Raw genomic sequence first — 25,051 nt, forward strand, 5'->3', positions numbered from 1 at the left:
CAAAGTGGTTGTACTATTTTACACACCAGCAATAAATTAGAGCTTCTGTTCCTCCATATTCTTATCAGCAATTGGTACCGTCCATTCTTTTGGGTTTTAGTCATTCCAATAGGTATGTTGTGGTATGTCCTTATTCTGTTTATTTTCTAACAGGTTATTACAGTTTATTTTTGTAATAAACCATAATTGTACATACTCTTGAGGTACAAAGTGATGTTTTGATATATACAATGTATAGTGATCAGATCAGGGTAATTAACACGTCTCAAACATTTATCATTCCTTTGTGTTGGGAGCATTCAATATCCTCCATGTAGCTTTTTGAAACTACATATTATTGCTAATTATAGTCATCCTATAGTGGTATAGAATGCTAGAACTTATTCTTCTTATTTACCTGTAATTTTGTATACTTTAACAAATTTTTCCAATGACAAATGACGATTACCATCTTCTCAGTTGCTTATTTGCCATCTGTATATCTTTTTGGTAAAGTGTCTGTTCAGATCTCTGACCCATTTTAAAATTAGGTTGACTTTTATTTTATTGTTAAATTTTAGGAGTTCTTTGTATAACTTGGATACTTGCCTTTTATCATGTATGTGTTTGCAAATATGTTTTCCCAGTCTGTGACTTTTCATCTCTTAACAGTGGTTCTAGCAGATCAGAATCTTTAATGTTAATGAAATCTAATATATCTAATTTTTTATGCATCATGCTTTTGATGTTGTATTTAACAATTTATCACAAAGTCCAAGGGCATGTAGATTTTATCCTGTATTTTCTTTTGTAAGTTTTATAGTTGCTGAATGTTTTGATACATTTTACTGGAAGTTCCAGCCAGGGAAATAAGGTAAAAAAGAAAAAGAATGAAAGAAAGAGAGGAAAAACAAAAAGAAATCAAGAAAAGAGGAAAGGAATCTCGATTGGAAAAGAAGGAATAAACCATCTTAATTTGCACATATATGAGCATCTATGTAGAAATTTCAAAGAATGTATAAAATAGCCACTAGAATTAATAAGTAAATTCAGTAAGGTCAATATAAAATGAATTGTATTTCTGTATGTTAGAGATGAATACTTGTAAATATAAATTTTAAAATTCCACTTACAAAAGCATTATAAATAGAAAATATTACCAATATATATTGTAAGATTTGTAAGCAATAACTATAAAACATTAATGAAGGCTAATAAGCCCTAAATAAATGGAGTGATAGATCCATAAATCTATAAATTAAATGCAACCCACTGAAAATACCATCAGGCCTTTGTAGAAGTCAGAAAGCTGATTCTAAAATCTATATGGAAAAGTAAGGGACTTAGAACAGTTAAACATTTTTCTTTAAAGGACATAATATTCCTTATGAAATATTACTTCAAGACTTACCATAAGGCAACAATAATTAAGACAGTATATTCATAAAAGGTTAGATATACTAATAAATAGAACAGAATAGAGATCATGAAATAGATCCAAATATTCAGTTGACTTTGTATGAAGGTACCAGTGTAGTTCAATAGATAAAGAACACTCTTTTCAGCAAATAATGATGGCACAGTTGGATACACACACACATACACACACACACACACACACACACACACACACACACACACAAACCTCAACCTATACCTTGTATCATATATGAAAAACTCAAAAAAGATTACAAACTTAAATATAAAACACAAAATTATAAAACTTACCAAAGAAAATAATAAAAGAAAATATTTTTACCTTTAGTTAGGCAAAGATTTATTAGAACACAAAAGCACAAAGTATAAAATAAAAATTTTAAAAACTGAATTTGATTTAATCAAAATTTAAATTTAGGCTCTTTGAATGTTAACAAAATAAAAAGAGAAGCTATAGACTGGAAGAAAATGTCTGCAAGAAAAGGAGTCTGATAAAAGACATCTATCCAGAATACATAAAGAACTCTGTTGTGCAGAAACTTTTCAGTTTGGGCCCAGCATGGTGGCTCACACTTGTAATATCAGCACTTTGGGAGGTTAAAGTGGGAGGATCGCTTGAGGTCAGGAATTCCAGACCAGCCTGTGCAACATAGCAAGAGCCCTTCTCTAAAAAATAAATTTAAAAAATAAATGAGCATGGTGGCATATACCTGTAGTCCTAGCTACTTGGGAGGCTGAGGTAGGTTTGCTTGAGCCCAGGAGTTCAAGGCTACAGTGAGCTATGGTTGTTCCACTGCACTTCAGCCTGGGCAACAGAACAAGGCTCTATCTCAAAAAAAACAAAACAAAAACAAAACAGAAAAGAGGAGTAAAAACTTAAAAAACCTTTTTAGTTTGATGTAGTTCCACTTGTTTATTTTTTGCTTTTGTTGCCTATCCAAAAAAATTCTTGCCAAAGCCAATATCGAATATTTTTTTTCCCTGTTTGTTTGTTTTTTTTTTTCAGCAGTTTTATGGGTCCCAGGCGTCCCCAAACTACAGCCCGCGGGCCGCATGCGGGGCCATTTATCTGGCCCCCTGCCGCACTTCAGGAAGCGGCACCTCTTCCATTGGTGGTCAGTGAGAGGAGCACAGTATGTGGTGGCCCTCCAACGGTCTGAGGGACAGTGAACTGGCCCCCTGTGTAAAAAGTTTGGGAATGCCTGGTAGACCTTCACTTCATTTTCAGCTGACTTTTGTGTGTGGTGTAAGATAAGGGTCCAGTGTTATTCTTTTGAATATGGATATCCAGTTTTTACAACACTATTTATTGAAGATATCCTTTGCCCATTGTGTCTTCTTGGTGGCTTTGTTGAAAATCCATTGACTGTGCAGACAGTTCCTGACTTAAAATATTCCAACCTACAATTCTTCGACTTTCTAATATTACCCATACAACCATTTTGTTTTTCACTTTCAGCACAGCGTGCAAAACATTACACTGGATATTTAACACTCTATTCAAAAACAGGCTTTATGTTAAATGACTTTTCCGAACTGCAGACTAATATAAGTGTTCTGAGCATGCTTCAGATTGATTAGGCTGAGTTATTATGTTTGGTAGGTTAGGTGTATTAAATGTATTTTCAACTTATGATATTTTAAAACTTACAGTGGGTTTATTGTAACATCATTGTAAGTCGAGGAGCATGTATGTATGCTGGGGTTTATTTACGGGCTGTCTATTCTGTTCTATTGGCCTACATATGTCAGTATTATACTATTTTAATTACTATTGTGTTGTAATATAATTTGAAAATGGGAAATGTGATGCCTCTAGCTTTGTTTTTCCTTCTTAAGATTGTTTTGGCTACTCGGGGTCTTTCGTGATTACACAGAAAATTATTTTTCTGTTTCTGTGAAAAATGCCATTGGGATTTTGATAGGAATTGTGTTGAATCTGTATATTGCTTTAGGTGTTGTAAACATTTTAATATTATTTATTCTTCTAATCCATGAACATGTGGTATGTTTCCATTTATTTGTATCTTCCTCAATTTCTTTCATCAACATTTTATAGTTTATAGTGTAGAGATCTTTCATTTCCTTTGTTAAACTTATTCCTATTTTATTATTTTTGATACCATTATAATCAGATTGTTTTCTTGATTTCTTTTCTAGATAGATCATTATTAGTGTACAGAGATGTAACTGGTTATTGTATGTTAATTTTTTACCCTGCAACTCTACTGGGTTTATTAGTTCCAATAGCGTTTCAGTGGACTCTATGGGGTTTTCTACATCTAGAATTGTGTCATCTGCAAACACAGATGATTTTATTTCTTCCTGTCTGATTGGAATGCTTTTAAATTCTTCTCTTGTCTGATTGTTCTTGCTAGTACTTCTAGTACTGTGTTAAATAGAAGTGTTAAATAGAAGTAAGCACCCTTGTCTTATGCCAGATCTTACAGAAAAACTTTCAGTTTTTTCCAGACAAGAAGTTAATATCGAAAATATATTTAAAATCTCTCACAACTCAATAGGAAAAGACAAGTAATCTGGTCAAAAAATGAGCAAAGTATTTGAATAGACATTTCTCCGAAGAAAAAATAAAATATCCAAAGGTTACATGAAAAAAGGTGCCTAATGTCACTAATCATCAGGGAAATGCAAAGCAAATCCATAATGAGTTATCACCTCAAACCTGTTAGAATGGCTATTTTTAAAAAGACAAGAAGAGACGGATCTGAGTAAAAATAAAATTCTGGTCTCCTGCTCAGCTGGCTCTGTATGAATTACTCTTTCTCAATTGCAATTCCCCTGTCTTGATGAATTGGCTCTGTCTAGGCAGCAGGCAAAGTGAACCTCTTGAGTGGTTACAAATTTGGGTACTCATCCAGGATTGCCCTTGTGGCTACCTGCCCATGGTTCAGTGGCCCTGCCTTCTAGTGATGGATCCAGAAGCCAGCCCAAGGAACTGCCTAGTTCTCTTAGACCAGGGGCTGACTCTGGTACTCTCTCTACTGGCAGGGCACTGCCAACCCAATGTGCATGGATTAAATTGCAATAGATAAATAGTCCTGGGGAACCATCCGTTGACTATAGCCCTATCACCAGATGTCTGTCTGTACCCCCATAGTGGGGTGTCTGGACTGGTGAGCATCCTAGGTGCTGCCAACTCCTCCTCCCTTCTCCTGACTGGTCTGTAGTCCTATGGTGGGGTGTCTGTAGCCCCATTGCAGGGTGTCTGTTAAGCTCCTGGGGCATCTCAGTTGGCTCCTTCTAACTAGAGGGAAGAGTCCTGGTTTAGGAGAAGTGTCCTCAATCAGGACAATTTCGAGGAAGTTTCTCAGATGGAGAATAGGAGGATACTTTCAAAGGAATACTCTTGGAGTTCTTGGTTAGGGATCTGATTTGGAAGGCCTTCTATCCATCTTGTCTTTGTGTGAATGTGTGAAAGTGATCTCAGCGGGGGTTGCTGATGGAAGTCCAGCAGGCCTAGCTCAGAACCCTCCTTATTTATCTGGTCACATTTGATGAGCCGTAAATAAGGCTCAACAGGTCTGTCTCTCAGAGTGACTGTCTGCTCTTCCCCTTGCCCAGAGACCCCATTATGAATCACCATTTGGAGGTCATCTGTCCCCACCTGGAGTGGATCAAAGACAACAGGGACCAATGAGAAAAAGTTTGAGCTTTGCCAGGCTGATAATGGGTACTGAGTGAGGTGACTCATGTCTGTTTTGTTGTGTGTATTTTGCTGGGATGAAAAATGTGTATTTGGTTCTCCATGTAGCCCATTGGGCAGCATCTTACAAATTAAGAATCTAGCCTATGGTTCCATAAAACAGTAAAGGGTGATTTTCTCTTATAAAGTGACTTGGACCTCACAGCTTTAGCATAAGCAAACAGGGTCATCAGAAGCCACTCTGTTCTTCTGGAAGCTGCAAAGAAAGGGAACCCAGAAACCTAGTATTCCTGCAAAAAGGGTAAGGAATTCTAACTGGCCAAGTTTCTAGCTTTCTCTTTCTCTGTCTGGGTAAAACAGTAAACTATTAGTCTCCTTTGCAAGGGTTTGATTAATAGAAGAAAGGATTTGTGAGACTAGCCTTAGACTGTAGCCAATCTGGTGTACTTTGTGCTAAGAATTTGTCTTTCTGTGTTCGGTAATGGAGAGAGGGTTTCCACAGGGTAGAACATGGGTTTAGGACCCTTAGGAGCCTCCTTTTCAAGCCATCTTGGCAGGGTGGTCAGTTATAAACTTTGCTATGGGTCTCTGAAACCAATACTATGAAATTTCTCTGTCTTGTTTCGTGTCCTTAGGAGATTAACCTTGTGACCATGTAGGGATACTTTTGGTTTCGACCAACCACAGGTCAGGAATTTGGGGGTTCATGTCATAGTTCTAAAAATTTGTCTTGAGCAGTTAAAAGACTTGCAAGCTTGAAATTGGCTTCTCTAGGCTCCTTCTGGGAAAAGCAATAGAAACTGCTCAGTGCTGCATCACTCAGTAGCTAAGGCTTTATCTTTTGATGGTGGTAGCATGGGTTCAATTGTTGGCTTCTGGAATGATTCCTTTCTGGGTTTGCTATTTGTGTAACTTTGCCATTTTTTGAGGTTTTTTCCACCGTATTAGTTAGCTTCTGATTTCCTCTCTTGAATTTTCCTTTCTCTGAACTACCTTGTGGAGATTCTAAATCTTGTAAAAAAGAAACTGCTTACCATGTCTTTGAAGCACTTAGGAGGTTACCTTTGGTAAAACTAGAAATATTGGCCACTTGGCATGGCTAAAGTCAGATAGTAAGAGATCTGAAAGGACTTCTTTTTTAAAGAGTGTTATGGTTAAAAATCAGCTTAATTAAAATTAGATAAACAAGCTGTAGATATATTTAAAAGGCCTTTATGTTTTTCTTGGAACTTGTTTTTCTGGAAAAAGGTTTTTTCTTCTCAATTGACTGAATCATTTTTTTCCTTTTTTTTTTTTTTTTTTTTTTTTTTGTCTTACCACTCTTAATGCACACAAGAGGCCCTAAGATAACTTCTGGTAGCCTGGGACTCATTGAGAAAAACAACAGAGATGCCACAGACCCTGTTTTTTTTCTTGGGTGGGTGTGGCAGGGGGACTCTGTTTTCCTCATGAAACCCCAGAAATTAAAAGTGGATAAATCCCTCTTGAAATCAAAGACTTTGTTCTGTTTTACACTGTGTTACCTGACAGTTTTGAGTCTTGGAAGTATCAGAAATTACTTTGCATTATGGTAACTAGGTAGGAAATACGTTTTAAGGAATGGCTACTAGCAGTTATGGAGGAATACTTGACTCTTTGCACACTTGGATCAGACAAGCGTGCTCTTAGCCAACTGGAAGATAAGGCAACAGCCCCACCCTGCACTGGGAGATGAGACTCCCGTGAGGGTTGGGCTGATTACAAAATGGGCTGATTGGCTTTGGGTTGCCTTGCAACAAAATGCAGGGTATACGCACTGCACCGTCTTCTCCTATAGTATTTCCCTCCTTTTGGGGATCAAGGAACCAGTATGAAATGGTGCCCTTAATTCTGGGGATCTGTTTTTGCCTTCAGCTGCTTATTTGGCTCTAGAAATGCACGCTTTCCTGGCCCTGGCCCTTCAAGGGTTCCACCCTGAAGCCAGTAATACAATTAAGAAACTGGCAAATGAAAAACTTCACAAGTGTGGAATCTTCTGTCTGTCTGTGTATTTATATATGTTGAATGTTTATATCTAAAAGAGCTCTGATTGACTTAGAAAAATAAGTGCTTAGATCAAATATTTTGTCAGAAAAATAGAAACTTTAATGCTTTTTTGTTCATGTGACTTTAGTAATCTCTTAGAAATAGACAGTTTTAAAGATTATTGGTAAAACAAAATGTCTTGAAAATGTAGACATTTGATCTAAATTAAGATCAGATATCACATTTGCAAAATCCTTTAAGGTCAAACTGTTTCTTTGACTTTTGAAAATTTTTCGATTTACCTACTTTGGAGCATTAGATTATAGGTAAGGACTGGGGACATATGGAGAGCCATGCCTGCTAGCTATGCGAAAAGCAGTCAGGCCTTATCTTCATTTCTGTCTGATGTTCTAGGCTCCACCCCAATACATAGTTAAAATCACTTAACAGATTTCTCACTAAAAATAAAAGTTGCTAAGAGTAATGTTAATGGTAATGCATAGTTGTAATGCATAGTTGTAATGCATAGTAATGCTAATTGTAATGCATAGTTGAGACCACTGGAGAAACAGTTTTACATACAAGGTGTGTAGGGAGTGTGTTTTTGGTAAAACATTATGAGAAGGCTTATGGCTTTTGTTAAAGGGAATGTAATTTTGTCTAGTTCAGAGGGTTTTAAAGATTGTCTTAACCTAAAAGAGTACTGGAACAAAACTGAAGGTTTAAGCAAAATGAAAAGGGTTTGTAAAGGGTTTATAAATTCTCTTGCAAAAATTCTGTGGAGATAAACAAATTGGCTAAGATTTAAAAGACATTATTTAGCTTTTTTACTTAGGTTAAAACATGAAAGTCATACAGATGCAGGGCCAGAATCTGGGCCTATATGTCCATAAAACAGGGTTTTCTTAGAAAACTGATCTTTTTGATGGAAAATAGTAAAAGATTCTAAAAGGGTTATGAAAATCTTACCTTATGGTCAAACTAATTAAAACTGGATAAAGACATAACATTTTATTTTTTGAAAACTAGCTTTAACATTAAAGATGCACTAATGCAAGCATGAAATGTATTTTTTCTCTTTTAAAGACAATTTTTATGTAATGTTAAAAGAAAATTAAAGGGTTTTGTTTTCTCCTTTAGGTAAATGGCCGGGAAAAAAGGAGGGGAGAGATGAAGTGGGCATGGGATGCATAATGCTTGTTAAGGAAGAACGGGAACAGCAGGTGGAATTATTCCACCCCTCATGCAGTCTGTCAGGCCCTCCGTAGATCCGTTTGTAGATGATAGTAACAGGGTCAGAGCTTTTTGCTATAGGTACTGGCTACTACAAGGGAATTTTCCTCAAAACAAACTCCTTTGGGAAACCATACATGATACGTTGACTGGTATTCAGAGTCTTACTTCCCTGATTTGGGTTTACAATAATGATCAAAGTGATCCACTGCAGAATGAGAAACTGTCCTAAAGAAATTGTGATAAATGTTTGCTGTCAGCCCTGCCACCTTGGAAAATTCCCCTATTCTTTATGTGGAAATTGAATGGGAATTTAGGAGGTGTTATCTTGGTAATGGGAAATGATGCTACAGATTAATGTGGGCTCCTCGAGGGTCGCCACTGTGTAAGCCAAGTCCAAGCCAGCCATAGAGGGCAAACCCTGCTCTCCAAACAAAGCTTCTTAGGATTATATGGGTACATTCACGATACTCAAGTACACTGCCCCATACCCCCCTTTTTTTCCATTTGTAAGTATCCTAGGCTTTAATTTTAGAAGAGGTTGAATATTGCTTATTACTTGTCCTAGTTTCCTATAGCTGCAATAACAAACTGTCATAACTTAGTGACTTAAAACAACACAAATATTTTATCCTATGGTTCTGAAGGTCAGAAGTCTAAAGTTATTTTCACTGGGCCAAAGTCATGGAATTGGTAGGGCTGGTTCCTTCTGAGACTTTGCAGGAAAATCAATTTTGTTGCCTATTTCTAATGGTCACCTGTATCCTTTGGTTCCTGATCCTTTCCTGCATCTTCAAACTACATCATTCCAGCTATGTCTTCCATCATCACATTGACTTCTCTTCTGACTTCTCCTGTATCCTTCTAAGGTAACCCCTTTGGAAAAGCATCCACTAACTCGCACTTGTAAAAACTGAACACTTGATCCATGAAGTGCCTGTTACTCTCTGGACATTTTGTAGGGGGTCAGCTCAGACTCAGTGACTAACAAGTTGGAAAGTGTTCAACAAGTCTCATTTATCAAATGGAAACAGTATATTCAAAGAGGCAGCCAGGTTGGCCCCAAGAGCATCTTGGATTTAGATTTAAAAATTGGCAGCTGTCCCTTTGGGAGAGACTTTACATCTTATTTCACCACTTTGGAAAACATTTGAAAGTGCCTACTAAAGCAGTGGATGCATATATCCTATGACTCAGCAATTTTACCTGTAGGTGTGTAGTCACAGAAGTGCATGCATGTATCAAAAACATGTATACCAAAAGACACATGTCAGAATATTCATGATACAATTATTCATAATAATAGGAAACTGGAAATAGTCCAAGGTACAATAATGGAGTAAAGAAACAAATTATGATATAATCATACAAACAAATATTATACAGCTGTCAAAATGAATGAATTACTATTATAAGAACATGATTTTCACAAATATGATTTGAGCAGAACAAATCAAGCACGGAATAATACATCTGATACTATTCCTTTTATGTAAGATTCAAAAGAATGCAAAACAGTCTTGGGGGCATAGTTAGTGGGAGGAAGCTTAATGCCAGTGACTTTTTTATTTCCTGATTTGGGTGGTAGTCACTTGAGTGAATTTGCTTGAGTTTACCAAGCTGTTGAATTTATTAAGCTGTCGACTCATAATTTGGACATTGTTTCCCTTACAGTTTAAATAAAATGATTATTAACTAATCAGGACCATTGATAGTAAAATGCTGAAAAAACTAGCATGAGTATACAAATAACAAAACTATCTGGTAATCATAGTTATTAATACAGAAGCAAGAATTTTATGTAAAATTGTAACATATCAGATCCACTAGGAAATTAAAAACAAAATATGCTAAGATAAAGTAGAGTTTACTTTAGGAATTCAAGTCCGGTTTAATATATTATCTTTTCTCTAAATGCTAAATGCATTTGAAAAAATACAATATCCATTCTAAATAAAATCTATTAGTAAAACAAAGACCAAAATGCCCTTATTTCAATATATATATAATAGCAGCAATCAAAATCACAACTCATTGTGAAACAATGAGTATTTTCATTTCATTTAAATGAGTATTTTCATTTAAATAAGAAAAAAGATGAATATGTTTGCCCACACTATTACTAAATATTTTTATACATGTTCTAGATTACATAAGGCAGAAAAATTAAATTTAAAAATTGATGACTTAGAATTAATACTCTTTTTTTTGAGACAGAGTCTCACTCTGCCACCAGGCGCCAGGCTGGAGTGCAGTGGCTCAATCTTGGCTCACTGCAACCTCCGCCTCCCGAGTTCAAGCAATTCTCCTGCCTCAGCCTCCCAAGTAGCTGGAACTACAGGCACAGGCTACCATGCCCAGCTAATTTTTTGTAGTAGAGATGGGGTTTCACCATATTGGCCTTGATGGTCTCAAACTCTTGACCTCGTGATCCACCCACCTCGGCTTCCCAAAGTGCTGGGATTATAGGCATGAGCCACCGCACCCAACCAATACTCTTTTTTATTATAGACTGTACTGTCATGTGCCTAAATTAAAAAAAAAAGAAACAAAATAATAAAATCCATTAAATAACTGTTTAATAAAAATAATACTTAATATATTGGGCAATTATTAAAATATATTTTAAAACAATTAGAAATCATAATGAAAAAGAATAGATCCCTGACTACAGCAAAATAAAAATTATATAAAATTTTAGCAGGAAATATACAGCATATGTATAAAAAGTACAAAACTTTGCTGAGGACTATAAGAGACTATTTGAAGAAACGGAGAGAAATGCCATATTTGTAAATAAGAAGATCATTTGGTAAATATGTCCATTCTCTTCCATATTAATTTAATACTTAGAGCTGTATCAGTAAACATATTGATATTTGGAATTTTACAGAATTCTCACATAATTTACCTAGAAAATGTATAGATGAAAATAGCTATGAGAATTATAAAAGTGCCTAAAGAAATCCACTTTGACATTATACATTAAAATGTACCCTGAGGATGTGAGACAGTGCTGTCCTGGAGTAAAAGTTGACAGACTAATGAAGCATTTCAGATATCCACAACAGATATATACATGTCTGTTTATATACATAACAGATATATATGTATGTATGTATCTATGTACATACATACGTGTATATACATGCAGCAAATGAAGTAAGTGAGAAATGGGTGGATTATATCCATCCTTCCCAACCACAGGCAGCCATTATATAGTGTTCAATGCAGATATTTTTGTTGTATACATTCTTACAAAACGCGTATTGTCATATTGTATACTCATCTTTCCCTTCTTTTGCCCATTCAAACCTATGATCTTGAAATAAGCGGGTCTCATAGAAGTAAAAGGTAGAATAGAGGATACTAGATGATGGGAAGAGTAGGGGGAAGGAAGGGAAGGGAACGGGAGAGATTTGTTAAAGGACACAAAATGACAGCTAGATAGGAGGAATAAGTTCTAGTGACCTATAGCACAGCAGGATGACTAGAGTTCACAATAATGTATAGTTTCAAATAGATAAAAGGAGGATATTCATAGCTTCCAATACAAAGACGTGATAAACGTTTGAGATGAGGGATATGGGAGTTATCTTGATCCAATTGCTGTGTATCACATGTATCAAAACATCACTATGTATATATTCATGATTTGTACAATTATATATGATAACATAAAATAAAATCTAAAAATCTATGCAGGTGGTTCCAAAAATCTGGTAGCCCGTTTTCAGAAACACATAGGACTTCATGATACTCATCCACCACATTTTGGCTATTGACTTTGCCAGCAATGGTCAGCCAGATGGCCTCAATTTCTTACCATCAGACAACTTCTGGTAGAGTCTTGCGACATCAGTCATTTGGGACGGGAGATTTAAATTCTCTTAGAATGGTAGTCTTCTCTTTCATTTTTTTGTTATTGTTTAGGACTTGTACCTTCCCTTGGGCATGAATTGCATACTTTCCAGTGTGATACCATTGTTCTTGGCAGAGATGTCTCCTTCACTGCCTGGAGGTCAAACCATAGTTGGTGGGAACTTCCTTGCCTTGTACCTGTGACTACTGACTATGACATCTCTCTTGTCTTTGTGGTTGGACACTGTGTCTTATTTTTTGTTAGCATCCCTACACCCTTCTTCACACACTGGGAAGCAAGTTGTGTTTTAAAAAATCATATGTGTTTTAGGATCTGTTCAATCAGGACTGGAATACCAGCTCTGCTACACACTATTTGGACAGCCTTCACCAACCTATGCAGCCTTCCTAGACCTCAGCCTTTACATTTGTGAAATGCTAGTAATAACACCTAGTACATTAGGGCATGGTGAGGTTTAAATTAGATAGCTAATGGAAAATTGACTTGCTATTCTTTGAATACACCAGTTGATAGTTCCAGCAGCTTCTGCCTGAAAGACTCTTCCATTTTGGCTCACTCCCTTTACTTCAAATATTTGGTCAAATCCCATCTTCTCACTGGGTTCTGTCCTGATTACCTTAATTTAATTTGAAACAACTCTTTCCCCACTTTCCAACTTTTCTTCTTTCTCCATGTTTCACCTTCAAAGGCGCTAGATAATTTATGAATTATGTTTAGTGTCAGTTGTCTGTGCTCCTTGCTAAATCCTATTACGGACCTAGAGCTGTGTTTTGTTTTGACGAATCCCAAATGCCTGAAAATAGTGCCTCTTTCCAGGTGGCTTAGAGTCCCTTATAAGTAAATATTGTCAAATGAATGATTATGCTTAGCTGTGCCAAGATCAGAATAGTCCCAGGAACCTCCTTAAGGTGTTTTCATATTTCCAGAGTGGCTGTGGACAAATAGGCCAGTGGACGAACAGCACTAGTATTTCCTATTTTGTCATGGGCCTTGAGAAGATCAGAGTCTTTGGAGAAAGTACCAGTCTGAAGTCTAGGTGATGTCGGGGCCTCTCAGCAAGGGCCCATACCCCCAGTCTTTACCAAGGAGGGAGCAATCAGGCCAGAGTTACCTCTGCACAAAGTACAAACTTAATAAAGGACTATTGTCTAGATTTACAGAAGGCATACATTTGCTAACTTTGAACAATCATTGTTAACTTAGAGCCAGTCATGCTTTAAGTGCTAGGTGCTCCATGACCAAATAGGCAATATTTTTGCTATTCATCCACTGGCCTGACAATCGGAAAATACCTCAACTTTTTTCTAAAATTCAACCTGGAAGCTGATCTTTCTGGTAGCTGAAAATAAAAATGAAGTGCATCGTGAAAAAGGTTGCTCAGGAGTCCACATGAGCAAAAGAGGAGCACAAACCCCATTTTTTCAGACAGCGAAATGACATTGCACCCTCTCCCTGTGTTGGAAGAAGCCTGGTATAGCTGGGGGTCACTGGTGAATTAGAATTCAGCTCTGCTAGGAACCCCACTGGTAGACAGAGGCTCCGCATGGGGAGGCTGGGTGCTGGTGTCAGTGGACCAGGGCTGATGGTTCAAAACACTGTGGAGCATATGTGCGGAGGGCCAGAGGTCTGGAGCCCACTGACTCATGCCCACATTTCTCTTCTCTCTTGTCTGCCTCCTCCTCCATTGCTATTGACTCCTTTCTTTCTCTCTCTGCCATGATTCCTCTGCTCTAGGTCAGTGGTCCTCATACTTTTGTGAGCATAAGAACCACCTGAAAGGCTTATAAAAACACAGATTGTGGGTTTTCTCCCTGAGTTTCTGAGCCAGTGCATCTGGGCTGGGGCACAGGAAGTTGTATTTCTCAGCCCTCAGGTGAAGCTGCTGCTGCTGCGGCCGCTGGCCAGGGACCCACACATTGAGAGGCACTGCCCTCTTGCTTGCTCACCCTCCCTGCCCCTCAACCTCTCACAGCATTTCTCTATCTCTGTCTCCTTCTCTCCCTCATTGTCTTTGTCATTGTCCTCTCCATTCCTCTTTCAGCCGCTCTCAGGGTTCTGATCTCTTTTTCTAACAGGAAATCAGGAGCAGGCTAGAGAAGGGAACCCCAAGTCCCTATATCCCAGGGAAATTATTTTCTCTCTGAAGCTCTTTGGAAGCCCTTTGTGCTAAGTCTCCCTGCCAGTTACTGTCATGCCCTTATAGACAAGGTGGGAACTAAAGCCCAGGTCCTTCCACATGACAAGGCTGTGCCTCTGTTCCTCTCTCCCACAGAGAACGCCTGGGAATCTTCAAAGACCATAGCGGGGTGGGGGGAGATGATAGGAAGTGAATCCATTAAGAGGCGTAAAAGCTGACAGTTTCAAAAAATAATGATCTCGGTTTCCACTTATTTAAAACTACCCAGCTGCCCTGCTGCTTTCATTGCTGCTGCAACTGACACTTAACTATGTTTGGAATTAAAAATACATAAGTGTTTTCTGAAAAAGCTGCTAATTTGAAGGTCATTACCGCCCAAAACATATTTCTTTTATTTATAAAAAGGCATGTAATAATATTTACCCTCTTCCCCAAGCTCCTACGTGCATACTCCAGCTAAGCGGCCTGCCTCCTTGGCCCCCAGCCATGTGCCCTCCTGTTGGCCATCACTTTCCTGCACCTGCCCTCTCCCTGACACCTGCTTGGCGGTCTGCAGTACCCAGAGGAGCCTGTGACTCGCAGTGGACTGGGATGGATGTAAATGGCCATTAGAGTTGGTAAAATGGCCCTGTCTTCCAGGGAGAGGGCACTTCCGGCAGTTAAGCGCTGATGGGTTCAGAGGCACTTGCCTTTGTAATGAGGATATTTGGGATAATTTCCCCTGCAGGCTGCAGCTTGTGTCCTCGCTCCCTTTCGTCTGTGTCACAGCGGCCTGGCAGGCATGCCTCCCCTGGGTCCTGACCCGCCTTGCCCCTTGCTGGCTGTGCAGCTGTGGTGGCCACCAGTCAGTGCTAACACTGCCCTCTTTCCCTGCACGCCTGGCGGGGAGGCTTCCACACCTCGCTCAGCACTGTGGGGCCCAGGTGGATTTGACTTCACAAGGCTGTCGGCCCCTGCACCCAGGACCCTTCCTTCACATGTGTACCGCACTGTACTGCTCTCTCCACTCTCTGCTCCCCAGCGGCTCCCTCAGCTGGTCCTGCTGCCCCCAGCTCCCTCTGCTCAACTGTTGGCTTTATGAAGAAAATTACTGGAAGCCCAGTCTATCGGCAGCTTTTAGGAAATCCTACTTGCAAAGAGAAGAGGGGGGTGGGGATAAATGCAAGGTGGGGGAAGGCAATGAGGCTGGGGGTTGAGGTTGCCATAGAAATCTAGAGTGGGACTGACAGCTGAAAAGAATTTCCCGGAGCAAAGGAGGGAGTGAGAGGGGAGTGAGGGGTGGATGAGCATGCATGAGGGGCAGCTGCCCAATGGGCAGTTACAGCAAATATATTTAGAGGAAGGGGGATGAGGAGACAGTGCCTGGCCCGGGGATGCAGATTCTGCCAGAGGGACCATGGCTAAGGTAAGAATGCAGTCAGAACCCTGGGATCAGAGACGCAGCTGCTTGGGTCTACAGAAGTGCGCCAGTGCACATGGGATTCATCCAAAAGCCTCCCAGCCGTGCCCCAGAAGCAGAATCACCAGCCCCATGGTCTGGATGAGGTGGAACCCTGCATTGTGAGGTGACCTTGGCTTCTCTTCTGAAAACAGGAGGTGCAGCAAAAGGAAAGATAGAGTGTGCTCTGGCTTCAGTTAGCTTCTTTTCTCTGAGATTTATTTCTTCATTATAAAAAAGTCATTTTGGGCTTACTTAACCAATTTCCTCTTACTGCTTTTATTTCTTCTAATTACATGTGTGTGGCAGCTGATTATGCTTGCTTCTCATCATGGCTGGAAAAGGGATGACTTCCCCCATCGTGTGTGGAGTGTAGTAAATCTCTCCCCAGCCCTTAGGAAGACTCTGGGGTCGCAGAGGCTGCAGAAGTGGGCCGATAGCCTGGGAGCCAGGCTGGGGGCCAGGCAGTGTCTGGTCATCACGGCACTTCCACCAATGCCAGCAAGAGGGGTCCTGGTGAGGTGGGGAGGGGGGTGATGGCAGCCTGGGGCCAAGCTTCTCGAGCCAGCCTCTCCCAGGGGCAAACCTGGTGCTGCCTGCATGTGGTGAACAGCTAGGCGTTGTCTGAAAAAGGCCATCTTGCCTCTTTTTGGATTTCTAACCCAGAAGGCCTAAACCATCACAAATCAGCTCCGAAGCCCTCCCTCGAGACTCCCGCCACTATGGCGGCACTTCTGGTGGTGTTTTTAATTTCCCTGTTAACTCTCCTTTTAGACTGTGAGCTCCCTTAGAGGAAAGGTGTGCCTGGCATTTATAGGTATCCAGTAAAAACTTGTGAATGAATGCAGGAACATATAAGTAAATAATTTACAAATGTACAAATACGTAATGCTTCCTCTTAGAGACTTTCCTCCAGCCTTTCACTACGGCCACCCTCTCCTGAGTCACCTGCATATGTTTCTACATTTCCCCTTGACTCTCCAGAGAAGGTCTCACCATTTGCCAAGAAATCAGAGTCCATGGTTACTGACGATTCCTTTGGTGCCTGATGTATTAGTCCAGGAACACTGGCTTTTTGACACTGACCATGAGCCATCTGCTTTTTACCACTCATGTTATATTCTGGGAGGCTTGCTTTGTTTGTACCTTTCTGTGGCGATAAGCCATGTTACGGTACAATAAGATTCTCCTGAAACCAGCTTTCAAGACTCACTGGTAAGGACTGTCTAACAAGTTCCAGGGATCAGGATTTTAGTTGGTGACGCTTTCACAAATATTTTGAATTCCTGAACTCTGCCCCAACCTCTCTGACTCTAGCCACCATCCCACTAGTCCACCTTAAGCAGGTCATGTCCAGGCAGGAGTTCTTAATCACTGAGTTACACAAGGGACTCTGCAAACTGTGGCACATATGGCCATCACAACCCTCTACCTGTTTTGATAAATAAAGTTTTATTGAAGCTCAGCGACATCCATCAATTTAAATATTGTCAATGGCTGCTTTCACGGGACAACAGCAGAGTTGAATAGTGCAAAACAGACCATATGGTCCACAAAGCCTAATACAGTAACTATCTGGCCTTCAGTGGAAACATCTTGCCCTGTCCTGGGTTAGATCTATTGCACTAGAGTCTGAAAGAGATGCTCAGTTTTCTTTCATTCTGGCCAGCCATGGGTTTCAGAACCATAAACAGTTAACTAAATCTCAGCAGCATATGACAGTTTGCAAATAAGATCAAAGGAATGGTGTTCACTCAAATGAAATCAGCTGTACGGTAATGCCCTCTGGGCCAGACAAGTTAATGCTTGGCAAACTGCCCTCTCTGTGAAACATCTCAGCAGGAGCTGAGCCCCATGGTGGGAAAAAACAATAAAAAAATTGTTAATTGTTAAATTGGATGTCAGAATATCTTTCAAAGTTGCAGTAGGCACTTTGCGTTTGAAAAATATCAGACTGTGAGTAAGGCTAGAGGTCATCAGTAGGCAAGAGGAGCTCTCCTCTTCCTGGGCATGATAGATGAAAGGCTTGATGCCATCTGCTCTATTCTATAGGGAGACCCGCCACCAGGTGCCCTGCCCAGCTGCTGTATTTTCATTTAGAAAGAGCACAAATGAAATAATGTGAGCAGGGTTATGTCCACGGAGTCCTAAAGAGTTGTAATATACGTGGCCCAACCTTGAGCCTGAGGTGAAGTAACTTCAAGAAGAATCAATGTAATCAATGAGCATGCTTGGTCTTTCGCTTTCCTCAGCTAGAAGTGACTGATGGCAAAAGTGCCTGGATTCAATTATTAGTTCATTTATTCAGCAGATTTACTGTAGGAAGATAGTGCCCCAGGCCTGTAGATTCAGCCACAGATAAGACATGCCCCTTTGCTTGGCGGAGCTCCCCTGGATAAAGATGCAGAACAGGCTATGATAATGCAGCGGGCTGAACACTGTGATGGTGAGAAGCACAGAGAATAGAGGGGCCAAAGAGGAGAAACAGCTAACCCACGTGGGAAGAATCTGGGATCCTTCAGGTACAGCTGAGATTGAGGCACGGCCAAGAAGCAGCCAGGTGAGAGGATGTGGGACAGGGCAGGGGGTTGAGCAGTGGCCACGGGGACTGTGACAGCCTTGATAGGGGCCAGAGGGGTGGTGTTGAGGAGACAAAGGTGAGAAGGATTCATAGGTTTCCACATTTCAATTTTTCCATTCCCTGCACAATATTTTACCATATCCACACATTCACTGTACTATCCTCTAGTTATCATTATTTCCCTAAAACCAAGAACCAGTTTTACTTTTATAAACTTATTTTTTAAAGGAACTTTATAATTAGTATGAAATCATGTATATGTTTTTGTGCTACCTATATTTTTCTCCAAGGTACATTGACATAAATGTATAAAGGATGTGGATACATGTGTCCTGAAACCTCACCCACCAAGGGTGCACTCAGCACACTTTTGGAAACCCAACAGATTGACCCCGAGGATGACATTTAAGTTACAAGAAAATCTCTGAAGAGTTATTTAGCTGAAGAAATCTCTTCATATGGACTGATAAGTCCAGAAATTAAGCTTTAAGCAGAAGAGGAGATTAGACTTAGCAGCAGAGAGGAAAGATCATGGGCCTGTGTGAATGAGCAAGCAATGTGCCTATATGACATATTGAAGTTTCAGAATCTAGCCATTGGTCCAATATGGCAAGCAACCTGGGAATCCACCCAGGAGGAAGGCAAAGCTCAGCTTTAATCTCTGCAAACATGCAAGGCGAAGGGCAGAAATGATTAAGATGACAGATACACGTAACCGTGAAGTTCACAAAACCCCCAGATCCGTGGAGGTTAAGGATTGACCTTTATCAGAAGGCAAGAAGACTTTTTACAACAAACCTCAAGCACCCATTCATTTTCTATTGTTACATCATATTTCCAAATCCCTAGAAGGAAAATAACCTGATACTAGCTGCCATTGTACTCCCACCAACCAGGACCTAGGCTATGTGACTTTTATGTGGCTCCTCATTTCACCCTTGCAAAACATTGTGGGATGAATATCACTCCCATTTTATAGACACAAAGCCTCGGAGTGTAGATAAGTTGTCTGCACTGTGTGACAGGACTGAGGTGGCCAGGAGGAATTTCCAGAGGCGTCTAGCTCAGGTGGAGGTATGGCTTGGTAACTCAGAGAACACACTTCAGGCAAATAGCCTCAGTTCCAATCCTGGCTTTTCAGTGTAATTTAAAACAAGCTACTTGAACTTCTCTGAACCTCATTAGTTAATTCACTTTCAAAATGGGTATAATAACAGTTGTATAAGTAATTAGTTTGCCTCGCTTGTAGTAAGCACTCAAAAAATTGTGATCGCTATTACCATTTATACTATTTAATTTATGATTATTATTTTTGAGAACTCCTCAAGGGGCCATAATTTTAGCCCCTAAGACAGGAGTACCTCCTCTAATTAGCTGGTAGAAAGATTCCCTTCACATTCTAAGAAGAATGTAAGACTCCACTGGGAAGAGAAGACTCTCTTTACTTTCAGAGAAGAAAATTATTAGGGATCCTGTACCACGTTTGGGTATAAGGGTGACAGCTGGAAATGTCTGCACTCATAAATGTAAGGTGTAAGTGTCACCTGATACCCAAACGTGGTACAGGAGCCCTAATTAGCATTTTCTTCTCTGAAAGCATCTTGGCTATGGTCAGAGATCCCTGAGCTGTCTGTAATTACACAGAAGTCCAGTTGGCACGCCATACTCCTCTGGCATTTAGGGTTAGGTGCTCGTGTGCTCAGCCTCCTGGGTCCAGACCTTTCCTAGTGTATGCTGGAGGAGGAAGGCAATTGCTCCAGCATGGGGGTGAGGAAGATCTCCAAGGGTCAACACAGAGCTACAGCAATCTAGCAAAAGGAGCAGAATTGGAAGCAGTTCGTTCTAGCCATACAGTTTAGACATGGGACACTTTCTGCAGCCTTCATTTCCTGGAGAGGTGGGCGTGATCAGAAACTGGTATTGGGTAGCCGTCGAGGGCTTCTGAGCAGAAGAACCTGTAATGCTTTCGTCTGCCTTTCTCACTAGATCTTCTCATTGCCTACTCTCCCATTTCACTAGAAATGGGTGTGCTTGCCTGATCACTCTCACATTGCCATGGCAAGGCCTGTGAGTTCAGCTATGGCTCTTCATCACAACAGGCTGTGGGAACTAAGTGATTAGATTGTGAAGAAATTGGAAGGCGAGGTTCAGTTCTGCCAGGAACTCATGGCTGGCTTCCTTTGTTCATCCTCCAAACCGAATTGGAATCGCTTCACTTTAAGCCACATCATCCCTCCATGGGAACCGTACCTTGTTGGGGTCCGATTCTCTCAATTATCCTTTTTGTCTTTTTCTGTCTCTGTGGAATCTTTTTCATTAGCTTTTAAACATGTTCAAGTCTCTCCCACTAAAAAATAGAATAGTAGCAACCACAGAAAAGAGCCTCCGGCTATCTCCTTACTTTTCTTCTCTTCAGAGTCACTCTTTTTGAAAGATTATGATGTTTTCTCTCTTCTCGACCCAGCTAGCATCTTCTACCAACACCTCTCTTCTGAAACTGCTCTTAGCATGGTCACCAGGCCTTCCTGTGGCTAAACTCAAGGGTAGTTTTTAATCCTTACCTATACTAACTCCTTTTGGCAACGCTGGATTGGGACCACCATTCCCTCCCTGAAATGTTTCCCATTGGTTCCGTGGACACTGCCCATTCCTGATTTTTCTCTCTCTGTGGTGACTCTGTCTCGACTCCTCTGTGAGCCTTCCTTTGCCTGGACATTTATTAAATATGGTTGTTTCTCAGGGTCCCATGTGGGCTCCCTTCTCTCTCCACTCACATTCTCATGCAGTGAACTCCTCTACTCCCGTGGCTTTAATTAACATCTAGACAAAAGATGCTTCCCAAATCTATATCATCAGCCCAAGTCTCTTTGCTGAATTCTGCAGCCCTATATCCAATGGCTCAGAGGTAACTCAAATTCCTATCCCCCCCCCCAACAATTTCTTTCTCCTTTTGTATTCTCTCTGTCAGTGAATGGTATCAAAATCCACCCACTTTCCCAAATCATAAACACACAGTGTCATCCTTAACTCTTCCCTCCCTCACCCCTGAAAACCAATCTCTCTTTCCCTTCTGCTGCTCTCAACTCCTTTTTATTTCTTGAATCAATCCACTTTTTTTCTGTCCCAACTGCTAGCCTTCACCCAGGCTGCCATCATCTGCCCAGATTATTCCACCAGCCCATTGACTGGTCTCCCTGAATTGACTTTTGCCATTCTGTTTTCTGTTTTCTGGCCAGAGTGATTTGTATAAAATATAACTTCCTTGCTGCAACCTACCTTCCACAGCTTGCACTCAGAGTAATACCTGGATTCCTTATCATGTTCCTGCCCCACTACTCCTCCAGCTGCTCAGAGGGAGCACTGTATTCTCCAGCCTCTCTAGCAGCAAGTGAGCCCAAAAGCAAGCCATGTACTCTCTGGCTTTTGAACTTTGGCCTTTGCTGTTCCTTCTACCTATAATTTGAGTTCCACCACTAACACCACCCCCTCACTCCTGCTATTCTTCAGGTTCCAGTTTAGCAGACCACCTTGGGGTTGCCTTCTTTAACCGCCTGGGACAATGGCAGTGCCCGCCTCTGTGCTCCCATAGCCCTCTTCATTTCCCCATTGGAGTTATGTACAACATAGAGTTCTGCTAAGAACATTGGAGTTGAAATTTACTCATCATTGTATTCTGTCAGAAAGCCATTTTCAGAGTATAGCAGTTGCTCATGTACATGCAAATACAAATTTAAATAAGACCAGAAGAGAAAAATCAAAGTTTTCTTGGGGTAAAGAGAGCTTCTCTCATTTAAGAATATTTCTCAGTTGCTTAGAAGTAGCTAATTTGCCCATAAATTTGTTTTGTTTTCTTATTTCAACATTTTTTTTTCTTCTGGTGAAAGGGAGACCACAGGAATTCTTAGAATAATAGTGGTTTTAGAAAAGGACAAACAACTCTTGGAAGAAAGCCTTGGAATAGGGGTAGTTGTACAAAATACCAAGGAAGTTTCAGTGGCCAGAGAAGTGCTGCCCATCCTCTCTGCCCAGCCAGACATCCTCCGGCAGGACACACCCCTGGTTCTGCTCTCAGAGGGATGAGCCATCCTTGGCCTCTGCTCTTTACTGCCCTTCGAATTTGCCGCCCTTGTACCAGGGACAGCATCAAATTCATTCCTGTACCTCAAGGCCTTTGCACAGTGACTGACACTCAGTGGGAGGCTGCTTCACCCCAGGCTTGGGCTCTGGGGAAGACTGTGACATTATTTTAAAGATTCAAACAGGGTTTAAAAGAAGTGTTTTAAACTTCATAAAACTAAAATTAGAATAGGCTACGATTGATAGCAGTTAGAGTAATTGAAGAAGATTCCAACTAAATACCCAGGGATTAATTTATTTTAAAGCATGCTGTTTAAGGTCATGGACTTTTGTAGGTGAAATAATGACATATTAAACTTTCTCAATTCAAACTTATTTCAGTCACCACACATTTATTGAGCATCTTCCATGTGTCAGACAGTGTGTTCAGTGCTGGATACATAGGTGAGTAGGATGTGCCCCGTGGCCACTTTCATTTGGAGAATTACCACAACGTTCTGCTAGGATACTGTGTGCTAAGTCATGACCCACAGTGGCATGGGAAACCTTCAAGGACCCGTGATAACAAGGCTAGCCCAGGAGGGATACAGAAGGGAGGACTCTCCTTTTCCCTGGTGTGTGATGGAGGCCCATCTATCTCATCCACCCTTAATCAGGTCTGCAGAACACATCCTCCCACCCCTACCAGGGCTTGCACTCTCTGAGAAGGACTGAGAATTTGTTCTCAGACCTCTGTGTAACTGCTGTCATTTGGAAATGGCTGGTCTCAAAAGGCTCCCTGGTGGTGAACATAGTTGCCCTTGGACCTCAGTCAACCCAAATGACCTTCCAGTGTGATCCAGGCATGCCCTTCCCCGTTTGGCCAACTTTCTGTGACCTCAGGGATTTCCCTCTAATATGCCTCTGCACGCTGTCCCAGTGATATATTGGACAATACAGAACCTCTGGCTACTTTCAGAAATGACTATGTCATGGACTGCAAGTCTCAGCCAATGCAGAGCTCATGCTGATAGGAGTCTTACGGCCTCTTTTAGCACTGAGTGTCCCTGGAATTCTCTGGATGGTGCCTGTTTGTGGCTGATCCCCATTATGGCTGTGCCTTCCCTCTCATTTCACTGACAGGGACCTCACCATGCCCTCAGCCAGTTGGTGCCAGAGCCACTAATATTTCTGAAAAGATAATGAAATTCCCAGACTTCCCCGAAAGGCCTTCTTAGAATGAGAGAGAATTGTTGGAATCTTTAACTGATTCCTTGTAGATTCTCTTCTTCCTGACCCATGTCTCAGTCTTCTTGCCCTTCAATATTTCTGAAGTCCTATTCCTCAACCCTCACTGGTTTCTCTGCTTTCTTCATAAGTGCATGGTCAAGAAAAGCTTTGCGTTCTCATTTAATTTCAATTATCCCAGGTAGCCTCAGCAAGAATCCGGTGGTTTGGGTCTACACGTAACGTGGTAGGAAGGAGACATATGGAGAAGTGGAAGGCGGGAAGAAGCACATCGTTTCAGCAGTATATGAACGTATTTGACATCTGTGAGCTTCAGCGACACCCAGGTGAGACAATAAACATATAATCTGTAGATTTATCTGCCTCTCTACCAGTCATTCCTTTGAGTGCTGGAAGGGGCAGGGAGAGGGTTTGGAAAGGTGGGGTATAATCTCCAAGGATTCTCCACAAATCACCTCCATTTCCATCACCTTTGACCCAGGAACATTAATTAAACATCTCCCACCTGCCCCCGTGTGATCTCCACCCATCTGACTCCTGGTGGCTGCAGGTGTGCTGTTTGAGCAGCTCCCTCTTTCTGAGCCATGCCCTGGACTCTGCAGTATCGCTGCAGATTCCATCTCTTTAGCCTGGCTCTCAGGGCCTATGAGTCACTGACCATTGTGCAAAGTGTGTGAGACCCACTGGGGTAAGTGGTTCAGAGCAGGGAGTCAGGTTGCCTGAGTCAAAAATCCCGACACCACCGTTGTGTGATCTGGGAAGGCTCTCTCTGAGTTTCCTCATCCAAAAATTGTGAACAATAAATTACCTGCTACTACGTCACAGGCTTATGGCAAGGAAGAGACTTCATGCATGTAAGGCAGTTAGTTAGAAAAGTGTCTGGCATAGAGAACCTGCCCAGGAATATTAGATACTCTTCATCGAAGGTAGGTATTATTTTCCTATTACATAGATGTGGAAACTGAGGCTCAGAGAGATTCATGACTGGCCCAATGCTCCAGAGGTACTGTGGGAGGTCTCACTCACTAGCGACACATCTCATCCCCTTCATGCCTTACGTGTTCCTGCAGTTCATCTGGGGTGTAGGGGTGGGGCCTTGTGCAGGGCATCTGTGGGGATTGAGCATGTCCAGATCTTGGTCATGCCCACATCACTGAGAGCTATGCCTCGAGGTGACCTGGGCTTGGCTCTGCTGACCCCTCATGCTTTCCTCTTGTGCATTTTGGGTTCTCTCTCTCTCCATTATGGGATCTATGGTGAAACCAAGCCAAAGGGTTTAACAGGACTTTCACCTTTACCCTGCTTTGTCCACAACCAGATGAGTTGGCATTGGTGGAGGCACAGTGAGAATTTGGGGTTAAAGACTGCCAGAGGAATTTAGTGACAGATTA

The 25,051-nt window shown here is 41.1% G+C and overlaps 1 long non-coding RNA gene across 1 annotated transcript in view; it reads left to right on the top strand.

Moving 5' to 3' along the window:
- The window catches only part of LOC141585647 (uncharacterized), a 293,847-nt gene that overhangs the window by 268,377 nt on the left and 419 nt on the right, over positions 1-25,051 (top strand). The window contains exon 3 of the long non-coding RNA XR_012519243.1: positions 23,842-23,986. This is a non-coding gene — a long non-coding RNA (uncharacterized LOC141585647). The remainder of the gene's footprint in view (positions 1-23,841; positions 23,987-25,051) is intronic.

This window comes from Saimiri boliviensis, chromosome 9 (assembly GCF_048565385.1).
Source record: "Saimiri boliviensis isolate mSaiBol1 chromosome 9, mSaiBol1.pri, whole genome shotgun sequence".
Taxonomy (NCBI): domain Eukaryota; kingdom Metazoa; phylum Chordata; class Mammalia; order Primates; family Cebidae; genus Saimiri; species Saimiri boliviensis.